Source organism: Lynx rufus, unplaced genomic scaffold (assembly GCF_022079265.1).
Source record: "Lynx rufus isolate CCGP_SWC_20201006 ecotype Redwood Valley unplaced genomic scaffold, mLynRuf1.p SCAF_7, whole genome shotgun sequence".
In the NCBI taxonomy this organism is placed as follows: Eukaryota; Metazoa; Chordata; class Mammalia; order Carnivora; family Felidae; genus Lynx; species Lynx rufus.
This window is the reverse complement of record NW_025814889.1, coordinates 91,375-104,871: the sequence shown is the minus strand read 5'-3', so window position 1 is coordinate 104,871 and position 13,497 is coordinate 91,375. Positions and strand designations below refer to the sequence as shown.

The following is a 13,497-nucleotide window of genomic DNA, read 5'->3' as shown; positions in this document are numbered from 1 at the left end:
TTTTAACCTGTAAACTTACAGGTTATTGGGAACGAGGGGGAGGGGAGGCAGTCCCCAGGAAACTACAAGAAGTATGTAATTATTAACTGTGGTTAATGAAGGCACATTGTTTTCTAAAATAATCCCATCACATCAGCTTTAGAAATGGCTGCAGCCAGACATGCCCAGGGGGCTCCACCAGTGGAGTGTGTGCAGCTCTTGATCTTAGGGACTGAGTTCAAGGCCCACGTTGTACATACTTTAAAAAAAAAAAAAAAAAAAAAAAAAGTATGGGGTGCCTGGGTGGTTCAGTGGGTTGAGCGTCCGACTTCGGCTCAGGTCATGATCTCGTGGTCTGTGAGTTCGAGCCCTACGTCAGGCTCTGTGCTGAGGGCTCAGAGCCTGGAGCCTGCTTTGGATTCTGTGTCTCCCTCTCTCTCTGCCCCTCCCTCACTCATGCTCCATCTCTCTCGCTGTCAAAAATAAACATTAAAAAATACTAAAAAGAAAAAAAAGTATGGAAGCACTTTGGAAGAGGTTGTGGTCCCTCATCTCTCCCTGAAGAAGTGACATTTAACCCAAAGCCTCCAGACATTTAAAATTAGCCAGCAAGGCTGAAGCAAAGGAAGGGTAGCATCAAAGGTGGTACCGTGTGCATGAGCCAGACTGCAGGGAGGAGCTTCATAAGCCATTATGAAGGATTCGAGACTATAACGTAAGACACTGGGAAGTCACTGAAGAATTGTCCAGCCAAAGAAAGCGATTAGTTCCCCAACAGCTTTTTGGCTCGGAGAGTTATTCAGTATCAGTCATAGTAATTCCACCCTCCTCACTTCTACTTCTAGGACAGATGCCCTTGCCCCTAAAAAACAGCCTCCTCCTTCTCTGAGTATCAGTAGTTCTAGACGTGATGCAGCCATCTTGCAACCATGAGGGGCACTAGTCTCAGAATAAAGCTGCTGCTGGGGGCAGGGGTGACTGCACAAGGGAAAGACAGGCCTCCAAGCTGCTGACAGGATGACCCACAGTCCGTCCTATCCCTGGATTTCCAGTGTGAGCCACGGTCTTCTCCGAGTTTGAACTGAAAGCATCTAAGCTGATACAGTAACTACCACCATGTTGATGATAACAGACCATGAGCAGGGATGAGACTCTGGAGGGAGCCAGGCAGGAAAAGAACAGGGTTCCAAGGGCAGAGCACAGGGGCACCTCACGTTCACTTCTAGGTAGAAGAGCATCTCAGGGGTGCAGGGGTGGCTCAGTCGGTTGAGTGTCTGCCTCCTGATTGCGGCTCAGATCCTGATCCCAGGGTTGTGGGATTGAGCACAGTCTCCCTCTAAAATAAAGAGGAGAAAGAGGAGGAGAAAGGGCAGCAGCATCTGGCAAACACAGAAGCAGCAGTCAGAAGTGCTCAAGAAAAGCTCAAGAGTGTGGCATTTCAGAAACCAAGGAGGGGATGGTCAACCGTGCCTCACAACCACAGAATGAAGCCCGACAGATCACGTCACCGTGACCTCACTGGAGCAGCTTCAATCACCCGATGGTGGAGGACACTGGACTAGAAGAAGTGGAGAAACAAAGGGGGAAACGGTTCTTTTGACAGGTGCTCAGAAAGGTTAGTACAGGAGAAAAGAAAACCAGAGCAGGTGTGCAGTTCAGCACGATGTCTGCTGTTTTGTGTTATTCTGTGATGGTGGGAGATGTCAAATGTGTCTGACAGCAGGTGAGAGGCTTCTGGAGGGCAGATGTGCAGAGCACAGGTGAAGAGGACGGCAGGTGCAGCATGTTACTTCCCACACGAGCCTGCTCTCGCCCAGGAGAGAGCCAAAGCATAAGAGACTGTTAAAAACTGAGAACAAACTGAGGGTTGATGGGGGGTGGGAGGGAGGGGCGGGTGGGTGATGGGTATTGAGGAGGGCACCTTTTGGGATGAGCACTTGGTGTTGTATGGAAACCAATTTGTCAATAAACTTCATATAAATAAATAAATAAATAAATAAATAAATAAATAAATAAATAAAAATAAACCACCAGGTACTTAGAAAATGCTCAAGAAAAAAAAAAAAAGAAAAAAAAAAAAAAAAAAGAAAGGGCTCTAGTAAGTCAGGACAGAAAGTGGAAAATGAGCTCTGCTGAGAAATCCAGCAGGATTTAGAGCCCAGATGGTGGTGTAGTGCCTACGGTATGCAGGCAGTCTTGTCCACCTCCACGTACCATGTACAGCACCATACTAGGAATTATACCAAAATCTCCGTCAGGGTTCTCAGGTCAAGGAACTGACAAGATGATTATGGGGTAAAGTTTAAATAAAAACAAGCAACAGAATACGAACCAGCTGAGGCTAATGCAGTTCAACTGAGGGACAAATCACTGACGGCTGGCAGTAAGGTGGAGAAGACGAGACTCAGCGGAGAACGTAAATGCCCACAAACTGTCAAGTAAATTTTGAGTTGACTTCACCATTGGCAGTGGAATGAGGAAGTGAAAGGTGGATACCCAACCAAAGGTTACGAACTATTATTAATATTAACCAATATACTTGCTCACTGAAAACAAGCAAAACAAAAACAAAAACCCACTGTTGGAAGGATAAACAATTACTGGCTAAAGAAGTTTTACATAAAGCACAGCAGGGCATAAGAGTGGACTCCAAAATTTCCTGAATGACAGGGTTGTCCTAGTCCCCAGGGGAGAAAGTGAAGGACACGTTCACAGAGACCTCCGTGCACTGCCTGGTAACAGATTCCAGGCCTCAGCGCAGGGAAGAGACCAGAAGCAGAGCCTCCCGCCACCCGGGGTCCAGGACACGACGGGCAGATGCTACAACAGCCAGCATTCAGTTCAGCATTTCATATGAAAGAATTCAGATTTTTCTCAATTACTTCCTATAAATCAAACTTCCTGTGATCCTGCTCCTATTATTTACAGTATTTAGAATCATTCTAGGAAGCGGCACCTCTACTGAAGAACAAACACTGACTCCTGGTCCTACACCCGTCTGACATCCCCACTCTGTTCTTCAAGGTGAAACTCTAGAAGACGATGCTATTTAAAATACAATTCATATGAAGTTGGTTAGAAACCACTCACAAAATATCTTAGGCCTTCTAACCAACTTTGAATCAATAGCAGGATACAAAGATTTTATTGCTGTAAAGCCTAGGATATTTTGTAAGTGGTGTCTTTGTAACACTAGCTTGCAAGGGGCTATGTTCTAACATTTTTCATGTCAACATCTCCATTTTTCTATGGTCCATATTAAGAATTGAGGTAGAAAATACCAGTTCACTAACACCAAACATTACTGAACACTCACAGGGTAATACTGATGTGGGTGCTACTAGACTTTTCCTGGGACTTGACAGTCTCAATTTGTCCTAAGGTACAGTATTCAATCTAGTAAATATTAAAACTTACTAGTTTAATGAAGGTTATTTATATGCCATTGTACCAGAAAGCCATGGTTGGATTGACTATGGGCACTCAGCAGAACTTACTTTCTTTGGCTGTGAATAAATGGGATACAACTGTTTTATTCTAAATTGTAGTTAAAAGAAACTGAGATAACATTAAAAGTGCTATTGCTGGTCCTACAAAAACATTACTAAATTGGTTAGTTCTTCTGTCTACAACTGATATTTCAAGAGAATCCTTTTAAATTTAAATGGTTGACATTGATGTGGTCACTGATGTGATGTATGTTGAGAAGGAATATTAACTTCAACAATCACCTTGCAACAATATCATCATGGAGAGACCTGACTGCCTGAGGTCCGCCTATGGAAAATATATGTACTTTTACTTTAGTCAAATTACTTTTCAGTGTCTGATTTCTTAATTTTATGTATTTGAAATCTTGTGAATTAAGAATGTCTATAAATATATAGATATTTAAAACTTTATGATAATAAATGTAATTCAGCAACACGATTCAGCAATTTTCTTTTCAGGGGCGCCTGGGTGGCTCAGTCGGTTAAGTATCTGACTTTGGCTCAGGTCATGATCTCACGGTTCATGAGTTTGAGCCCCACATTAGGCTCTGTGCTGACAGCCCAGAACCTAGAGCTTGCTTCGAATTCTGTATCTCCCTCTCTCTCCGCCCCTTCCCTGCTCACACTCTGTCTCGTAACAGTAAATAAATATTTTTAAAAAAAATTTATTTTCAGAACAAGATAGTTAGGTACATCAAATTTATATATTACTTTGTAATGGTAAAGGCTCTAAAAAAATTTAAGCTACTTCAATTCTATACCTCCTTTTTTCCCCACAGGACACACAAGAGAATGTGATGTTATATTAACCCTCTGTGTGAATTTTTGCCTTATTAAACATTGTGCCTCATTTTATTAAAAGTGTTCTCTTGGGGGAAAAAATGCAATTCTAACAACAGCAATTTAATAATTGCTTTTGAACATATCTGGTACTCTAAAACTGAGAAAATTATTTATAGGTAAGAAAATATGACAACACACTCTAAAAGCTGTGTGTTGTCACATGATGTAGAACTAGAAAAAGCAGTAAGAAGCCAGGGACCAGTAGGAAATGAAGTGTGCACAGGGCTGCTTCCTCCCCATCTAAAAACCAGCTGCCGTGTACCCTGGCTTCTACAGAAGTAGGGAGCCAAGAGAAAGCCTAACTTTAAACTGGCTTCGTGGTTGTTCAGCTTTGTTGGTTGTTTCAGGTTGTTCACCTGAAAATAATGGGGACTAGAAGCTAGTTCTAATAATCCTCAGAAAATAAAATTTAACTTTCAAATTATTCAAACAGAAGTTTCTTACCTGAAACAATCCAACATGACTAGAGATTACAAGAGACTTCTTAAAACTGTGTTAATACAGGTGTGCAGAGTAGTAAACTAAGAAGGTATTTCAAAAAAGAGATAACAGGTTTTTGACATTACATATTAAATGTCTTAAAATATAAGAAATATGTAGAGGTACTTGGGTGACTCAGTTAAGTATCTAATTTCAGCTGGGGTCATGATCTCACGGTTCGTGGGATCGAGCTCCGCATCAGGCTCTGGGCTGACAGTGTGGAAATCTGCTTGGGATTCTTTCCTTCTGTCTCTCTGCCCTTCCCCCACTTGTGTGCACGTGCACACTCTCTCCCCCTCTCTGCCTCTCAAAAATAAACTTAAAAAACAGGTTAAATTATAAGTACAATAGAAAAATAAATCACCTTAAACTGTATGTACTCTATAATTTAAAAAGACAACACCTCTAATGATAAATAAAATGCCTGAAAAATTAAATATGGTATCAGTGGAAATCCCAAATACATTAATCTCACTTGTTCCTACTGAAAGAATCGGGTAAAGTAGACATGCTGCATGTCAAAACCCAAAAATTAAGGACTTGATCTCCCAGACACCGTTTCTCAGGTGCATTTCTGAGACGGAAAAAAAATCAACAGGCAGATAAGAATCTACAAAAAAAAAACTAAAAAGTTCACAACAGCTTTCAAGCCAAGATGGTTTCCATGCTCACCCTTTCATTAAGCCTTCTTCCTAAAAATCTTTCTACAGCCATTAAATGGGAAAACCATGTTTAATATCCCACTTTAACATCCCTTCCGACGAGTATCAAGATGGTCTGGATCTGTGCAGGCTACAACTCCATTCATCTAGGTCTCTCTTCACCATATGGTTCTCATATTACTTTATTTTGGATAATAGTAAACACCTACTGAATTCTGAAGCCTCAGTACTTACAGCTACTTCCAAGAAATTAGCTACTTCCATCCAAATTGAACTTATTTAGCAAAGGGAATGCTAAAAGCTTCCCCAAGACAATGACTTTTCTCTCTAATATAGCAAGAACACTCTATTGTTGGAGTGAATTCTGAAAATTCTCAGACATTTCTATATGTAAGTATTAAAATGAAGATTGTAAGTTGGCCCCAACACCTGCACCAAGTTATCTTCATAGTGTGACTGCCAATAGTGACAGCAAGACGATGAGCCAATCATTGATGCCTGCTCTCAGATTACTAGCTGTCATTTACCAGAGAGATTGGAATTAACCAGAACTTTGCATTTGGAAAGTTCTGATTACCAGGAGGTACCTAACAGTCCTTTCTTCCCACCTCCTACTTTTTGTCGGGAGAGTAGGCATAGTGTTAAATTCTTTTATTACTCTGTGCTTTTTCAGGATTATAAACGTACATTTGGAGGATGAAGGTATAACAGTAAAAAGAGCCCAGTAGTTGGTAGGTTTTAGGGAAACAGCAGCCAAATAGAGTATAAGTGTGACAGTCATACACTTGAACTCAAAACCCATTCGATCGTGTATGCTGTGTGACCTCTGGCACTGGTACTTAACCCACTGGGTCCAGCTGTCTCCTTGTAAGTCACAGGGTACTTACAACTGTACTGTAACAATGTAACTTATCATATAATCATACCGTAATAACCCTTCTCTCCTTGTGCTGTAGCGAAGACTGAAGCAGAGTATAACTGCCTAGTAAAGTAGGTGTTCACTAAGTGACACCTTCTTAAGAAAATGGTGCTGCCACAAGCATGGTGTAGATAGAACCTGGCTCTCTAAAACTGCCTGGAAGGTGAACTTCTCAAAGGACCTAATGTCAATACACAGCAAATTAAAATATATTTATGACAGATTCTCCTGCTATAAATCCCTGTATCTTCCTGATTAAAAAACAACAACAACAAAAACAAACTTAGCATTTTTTAATCCCAATTGTGAGAATTAGCATTAGGTGACTAACTTTCCACAAATCCATTAGAAATTTTGAATATTTTTGTGTTTACAGGATACATGCCTACCTAGGTAAGAAGATTCTTCCCTCGTTATATTTTAAATTTACTTAGCATGTAAGCATATCAAACTGGAGAAAATACTAAAATTTTTAAGCGGGTCTACCTTTCACTAAATACTTAGATAATATCTGAAGAACATAAAAAAGTATTAATCACAACAAAGTTGTTTTTAAAAATCCTCATGTGATGAAAATAAAATCACAAAGTTACAAATCAGAATAAATCTGAAATCAGTGTTAAAACCTCAAAAGTAATCTGAACTCAAATGCAATATACTATTCCACGGCACCTATCCTTACTTTCTTCTGTCACCTTTCACTTGCTTCAGTAATTGTTACCTGGCAAGTGTCTAAAACATAAAGAACAATATTTATGTTTCCATAAAGAACAATGTTTAATGAACGAGATATTAAAACATTCTACCTATTGTCAGAAAATACAACACTTTAATGTAATCTTATGAAACAGTAATTATGGAGTCATGTGAACTACAAAAGCATTTATTTAAAACAAAATTAGGTAACCTACTATATTTAAATATTACTCAGTTCACAAAATAAATAAAACACCACACAAGTTTTCGTCAATACACATTTTTCCAATATAATGTGATCTGCGAGATATATTGCTCTCAACACTGAAGAACAGAGGAGTCCTAGGATGCCTGAAAAATGTGGACTTAACAGTATCCCATTACCTTTGTAATTTCTTTAAATTCATGTAAACTCAGGCAAACATTTAACCTTTTACTACTGAATAGAAAATATAATACAATGAAAGACTAAATGTCTAAATGTTTATTAGCTCCACATAGATTAGTTGTAAAATTGAGGTAAATAAGTATCTAACAATATACTAAATGTCCCTACTAAATAATGAACTACTACACAAATACTTTTTAACGTCCAAGTAAACATACAGACTATTTACACTTGTAAATAACTTTTACATTAAGTATAATACAGCATTTTCACAAAAAACAACTTTTCAAGAATTTTCTGCCTGAAAAATTATGCGTAACAGGCACACACATGTGCGATAAGATCTTTCCTTACGGCGGTACGACACGTTTAAAATAATACAGCTAAGACTTGATTACTCAAAAAGACCATACTCTTGGGTATTTAGATTTGGATTGTTCTCTCCCTCCCATTAAGCTTCGTCTGTATCACTTTACCTCCTATCACAGCGATCCTCAAACTTATGTTCTACAGAGCACATTCTCTCACAAAACTCCTCATTTGCCCACTTCTTGTTAAAGAGCGTACGTTGGAATGGGGTGTGGTAGGAGGTGGTGGGGCCTCTCATATTAAAACAAAGACTGCTGTGCTGTAGGATTTTTAAAAGTGGAACAGCATATGTAAAGTACAATGGCTAAGACTCAATGAATATACACCATTTGGTTCATATTATTATGGTATTCATTTATGTGATGAACTTGTAGATACCAAATGTTTCAAAAATCAAGACCAAAACCACTGATGATATAGAGAACCTTTAGATCACTAATGACTGTCACGAAATCACTGCACCAAAGCAGATTTGTTTTTTAAATTTTGACAACGCCACCACAAAAAGTAACTTAAAGTTACTGCTCAAGACATACAGGTAAAAATTAAACTCAATTATTTTTTACTTGTCAAAATTCCTAGTAAAAATATTGGTGAAGGTTATGAATTCCTCTTCCAAATGAAGAGATGACAAGCAGTTATTCTTTATTCAGAAAGTCCTTCTGCTTCAAGTAAATATAAAACATACGACCTGAAGCAGTTACAGACAGGGTGACAGATGTGAGAAAAGAGAAAATGATTCACTGATTACCAACAGTTAGAACAAGAACTCACACCGTGTACTTCAGCTACCCAGACTCTTCATCAAAGATACAGAAGCCAGGATAGGTGGGTGCCAGGCACGGGGGGGGGGTTGGCAGGTAGGGAGTCAGTGTTTGTATGACTGGATATTAAGTTTTACAAAACGAAAAGAACTCTGGAGATGGACAGTGGTGATGGCTGCACAACAGTGTGAATTTAATATCACCAGACTATACACTTTAAAATTAAGATGATAAATTTTGTTATGTATACTTTACCAGTAAAAAAAAAAAAAAAAGAGTAAAAGCAAAAAAAAGTAATGATGAAAAGACCCTTAACACTGCTTCAAGTAAATGAACCACAAGGACTACAACAAACAAATGCTTATTTTCCAACTTTCTGAAATGACTAAAGTTGAAAACACAGATTCCGAGGTGCACAACACCACAAATCGGTAAACAAGACACATGTGAGCACGATGTGCTGTAATTTCAGAGCTTCTCTCCTGTACACGAGTTTAAATTATTAGCCTGAATTTTACTCAACTGAACTGAATTAGTCTAATAGTGATCCATGCACCCATAGGCCTATGAGGTAGGTACAATTACTATCATTCCTGTATTCCAGATGGGGAAACTGAGACCAGGCATGGTAAGTGTAACTAATTTGCCTGCTGTTACTTTGACAGAGGAGATTCAGACCCAAGTCATCTGGCTCAGGGATCATTTTGCTATGCCACCTCTCTGATCTAAATAACAAAAAAAAAAAAAAAAATCTAATCACCCTATTAAAAAAAGTTCAGTGTTAAGTCCAAGTTAAGGTTTTCAAACAGTGAAAAGTGTTTAGCTATCATAAGGCAAAGTCTGACCATTAACTCCATTTTTTTTTCCAGATACACCCTCTTTACCTAAATGACATTTACTATGTAGAATTTAATGGATGGATAGTAAAGGAAGGTAAAGGAAATAGGACGCCAAAGGTTTAGGTCTTTAAGCAATATGAAGGCAGCGTCTGATACCTCTATTACAAAAGCCGGAATTCTTCATTAACTTAATGTTTCAAGGTATGCCAAAGTGCATGGGTGTCTCTATTACAGTGCACGTGAGAGAATTACCTGAACAACCCCTAAGGAAAAAGGGGTAGAGTTAGGAAAGAGTTTACATAAACACGTGTCAATTCAAGGAAATCGGAAAAAGGACACCCCACTCCAAGTACCAACATAACCAGGTCCCAGGAATATTCAGCATGAGCTCAGAAGCGAAAATTAACATTTTAAGTGATCGTTCTCTGTAAATCATTTACAGGTGTATTTAAACACGTTGCAACAGGTAACTGCAGAAATAAATTGCCCACTTTACGGAATGTGAAAGGGAGATTCAGTTTTCTCATGAACATCTATGGGGAGAAAGTACCATGTAAAAGACAGAAATCCTCTATTAACCACAGGTAGAGTTAAGAAAAAAAAAAAATTGATTCTCATAATCACATCCCACATCTCCTACTCTTTTAATCTCTAGCCTAACCATCCTATAAAGAATCCACCAAAAATGACCATAACCAGCGCCAATTCGCCAAAGACGTGGAAAATAACATGCCTGTACAAAATTCATATTCTATCTTCTTACTGTACAAATTAGAATTCAGAAAAACCACAAAGGTGACAGTGCTTACCAGAAAGCGAACTTTTAAAGTACAACCAAGACTGTCTCCTCGATAACTTCCAACCTTTAGAGTCAATGACCCCAAAACCCGAAAAGGTTATGCATCCCACATTTAGTAAGCTACAACTACTTCATTTCTCACTTTAAAACAAAACAAGCCTTTTACTTTCTGCTTTTCAACAGACTAAATTCTTTTTAGGCAGGCTTACTGTAGGATGCAAAACACCGGATGAAGCGGACCTAAGGGCCCAGGACCTAAACCTCGGGGCACCCGTGGGTCCCTCCAACCTGCAGGCACCTGCCCTGAGCGCCCAGCCAGACCCGGGCCCAGGCCCCACGAACACCGCACCGCGGGTCGCACGGGGCTGGGGGTGGGGGGCGCGAGGGGCCGTCCACGTGGAAGCCGGGGTCCCGGGCGGGCCTGCAATCGGCGGCCCCGCTCCGGACGCCGCGCCGAGGCCCAGGAGGACCTGTTGAGGAGACGGAGGCCTGGCGGCCGCCGAGGCTACCCCACAGAACGCGGACCCGGCCCCGCCTGGGTCCTCGGGGCCCGCCCTGCCCCGGCCGCGGCCGCCGCCCTCCAACAACGAGCCGCGACGGCCAGCGCGCCGCCGCCCTCCCCCACTCACAGGGCCGCGCATCCGCGGACCCCGGCCCGAGGGCCCCAGGCCTGGCCGCGCGGGAAGGGCCGGCCCGGCGGGCGGCGCTCACGCGACTCCCCGGCTTCCGGCCCGAGCAGGCCCTGCACGGTCCTCCTCCTGCGGCCCGCCCCTCCCGGACCCGCCGAGGGCGAGGGGGCGCGGGCGGGATCCCCGCAGGCCCCGCCGCCCCCGCCCGCCTGCACAAAGCCCGGCGGGCCACTCGGGGCGGTTCTCGGAGGGCGGGCGGCGAGCGCACCGCGCCGGCGGCCCGAGAGGCTGCAGCCGGGGCCGGGCTCCACAAAGCGACGGCGCCACCGCTCGGACGCCCCCGCCCGCGCCCCGCGCCCCGCGCCGCCGCGGCCGAGTCTCCCACCATTATGCTCCGGTCCTCGCCGCCGCCGCCGCCGCGCCCGGCCCTCCCCCTCCGCGCCCGGCCCCGCCGCCGCCGCGCCGCCTCCTTCCCGCCGCCGCCGCCTCCCGGGCCCAGGCCTGCGGGGCGCGGGGGGGAGGGGGGGGAGGCTCCCCGCCTCCCGGCCTCCGCGCCGCCTCCGCGCCGCCTCCCCGCCCCGCCGCCGCCTTCCTGCCGGGCCTGCCCGCCGGCTTCGCGGGCCCGGCCTCCGCCTCCCCGGGCCCCCGGCTCCCCGCCGCCCTCCCCGACTCCGCGCTTCAGGGGCGCCATGTTGACAAGCCACCGCCGCGGACACCCGCGCGTTCCCGGCCGGGAAGGCGCGGCGGCCGAACCGGGGACTCGGGGGGCCCGCCGCCGCCCGCACTTACGGGGTCTCGGCGCCGCGCGGCAGGCCTGGGGGCGGGAAGTTGGGGCGCCGCCGCCGGGGAAAGTTTGCGTCCTGCGAGGCCGCGGCGCCGCTCACATGGCGGTGGGTGCGCGGGGCGGCCGCTCGCCCGGCCCGGCCTCCTCCACCTCCGCCCGCCCGCCCGCCCCCGGACTTTATTGTGTGGCCGGGCCGGGCGGGCCGCAGGGTGCGGGCCGCGCGGGGGAGCGGGCCGCGGGGTGCGGGCCGCGGGCTCCCTCCCGGCCGGGCCGGCGCCGCGCACGCCCACACCCACCTTCCCTCCGTCCTGTCCTCGGCGCCTGTCTCCGAATTTGCTTCAGCATATTCTTACATATCCACACATGCACTCGAGAGCAGCACACACGTGAAGGCTACGTACGTGCGGGCACGCGGGAGCCGGCGGCCCAGCGCACAAAGCGCCCGGCGCTCGCAGCATCGTCAGGCTCCGACCTGCGGGGCTGGGGGCGAGGCGGCCGCGTCTGCTCCGGTGGGCCGCGCGCCCGTAGGGCCGCCGGCTCCCGCAGGTCGGCAGATCCCGCGAACGTGCGGGCGAGGTCTTTCCAGCTCGGCCGTCAGAAACAATTGCAGGGAGGTGCTAGATTCCTCGTTCCAGGCGCTCACAGCCAGGACTGCGGGAGGAACAGGACCACCCGTTATCCACCTGGCTACACCCGTACAGGTGTAAGGAGAAGTATCTGTTTCAGTTTGTAATCCTACATCTAACCAGAGGAGATCCCAGTGGATGCTTTACTGAGACTCAGAGATAAACAGACTTTTACAGATTTCACATATTTTCCATAATGACCTTTCTCCGGTAGGACTTTGGAAGGAAGACCGACCTATCAGCCAAAATTTCTTACTCTGGTTCTCCTTGGACATATGTACTGAAAATCACTAGGAAGAGACCGTTCAAGAAATTTAAGGATTCTAATCCAATTTATCAATCTTCTTTCATACCTGGTCGCTAAGCCTAAGAATTTGGAAATGGGTAGTACTTGAATAGGTGTTCTATGATGCACACCACTCAAGGAAACAGTCTTTCCACACTCAACCCTGGATCTGATGCATCTCACAGAGTTTTTGGTTAGATCAAGAGATGTCACAAGATAATTTTAAATCATTTTTACAGATTAATATATGTCTTTACGATCCAGGAGAGGAATTAAATGGTGTCAGAAAAAAAATCAAGTCATACCTGATATTTAAACACTGGCCCAGAAATTCTAACAATGAACAGCTTTAAATCATCTTTTTTTTTTTTAAGTCATCTATAAAATAGAGGACTGCATGGTTCTGTGTATTTCCTGGAGGCTGCTCAAGTAAGACAAGTTCATGTATGTGTAAAAAAGGAAGCTTACCTTTTAGGAAAGAAGTGACTGCATGATTCCACATTTTCCTCCAGTTAAATTGTTTAGGCATCTTTTCAGTGTTCATACTCAGATCTTATCTCTCATTCTATCTAATCTAAGTTAGTTTATCCTCAAATTCCCAAATATTTTATACCCAAACTCCAAATTTGAACAATTCCCCAAATTGCCTAGAATTTAGCCCTTGGTTCCATTTTCCCTTCAGAACAGTTTCATTTACCTCATTTTTCTCTCAGCTGAGTGAATATGGAGGAGGGGATATGGTCTGAGCCAATGGTTTGGTGTCAATAATTTAAGTTTGGGGCGGGGGAGGGAGTTGAGGAAGACCCAGAATACCAAAATAGTTATTTCCATACAACTCAGATTATACCATGAGTTTACCATCTGACTGCAAAGAGAGGGCAAAGGTGTCAGAGAAGAGGGGAAAAAGAAGAGCAGCCAGCCATAAGGAGTGGTTTGCATCAAC

The 13,497-nt window shown here is 44.4% G+C and overlaps 1 protein-coding gene across 1 annotated transcript in view; it reads right to left on the bottom strand.

Annotated features, from left to right (window-relative positions):
• The window catches only part of ZMYND11 (zinc finger MYND-type containing 11), a 132,039-nt gene extending 120,291 nt beyond the window's left edge, over positions 1 to 11,748 (bottom strand). The window contains exon 1 of the mRNA XM_047065186.1: positions 11,648 to 11,748. The gene's annotated coding sequence lies outside the window, so the exon portion shown is untranslated. The remainder of the gene's footprint in view (positions 1 to 11,647) is intronic.
• Positions 11,749 to 13,497: the final 1,749 nt, after the last annotated feature.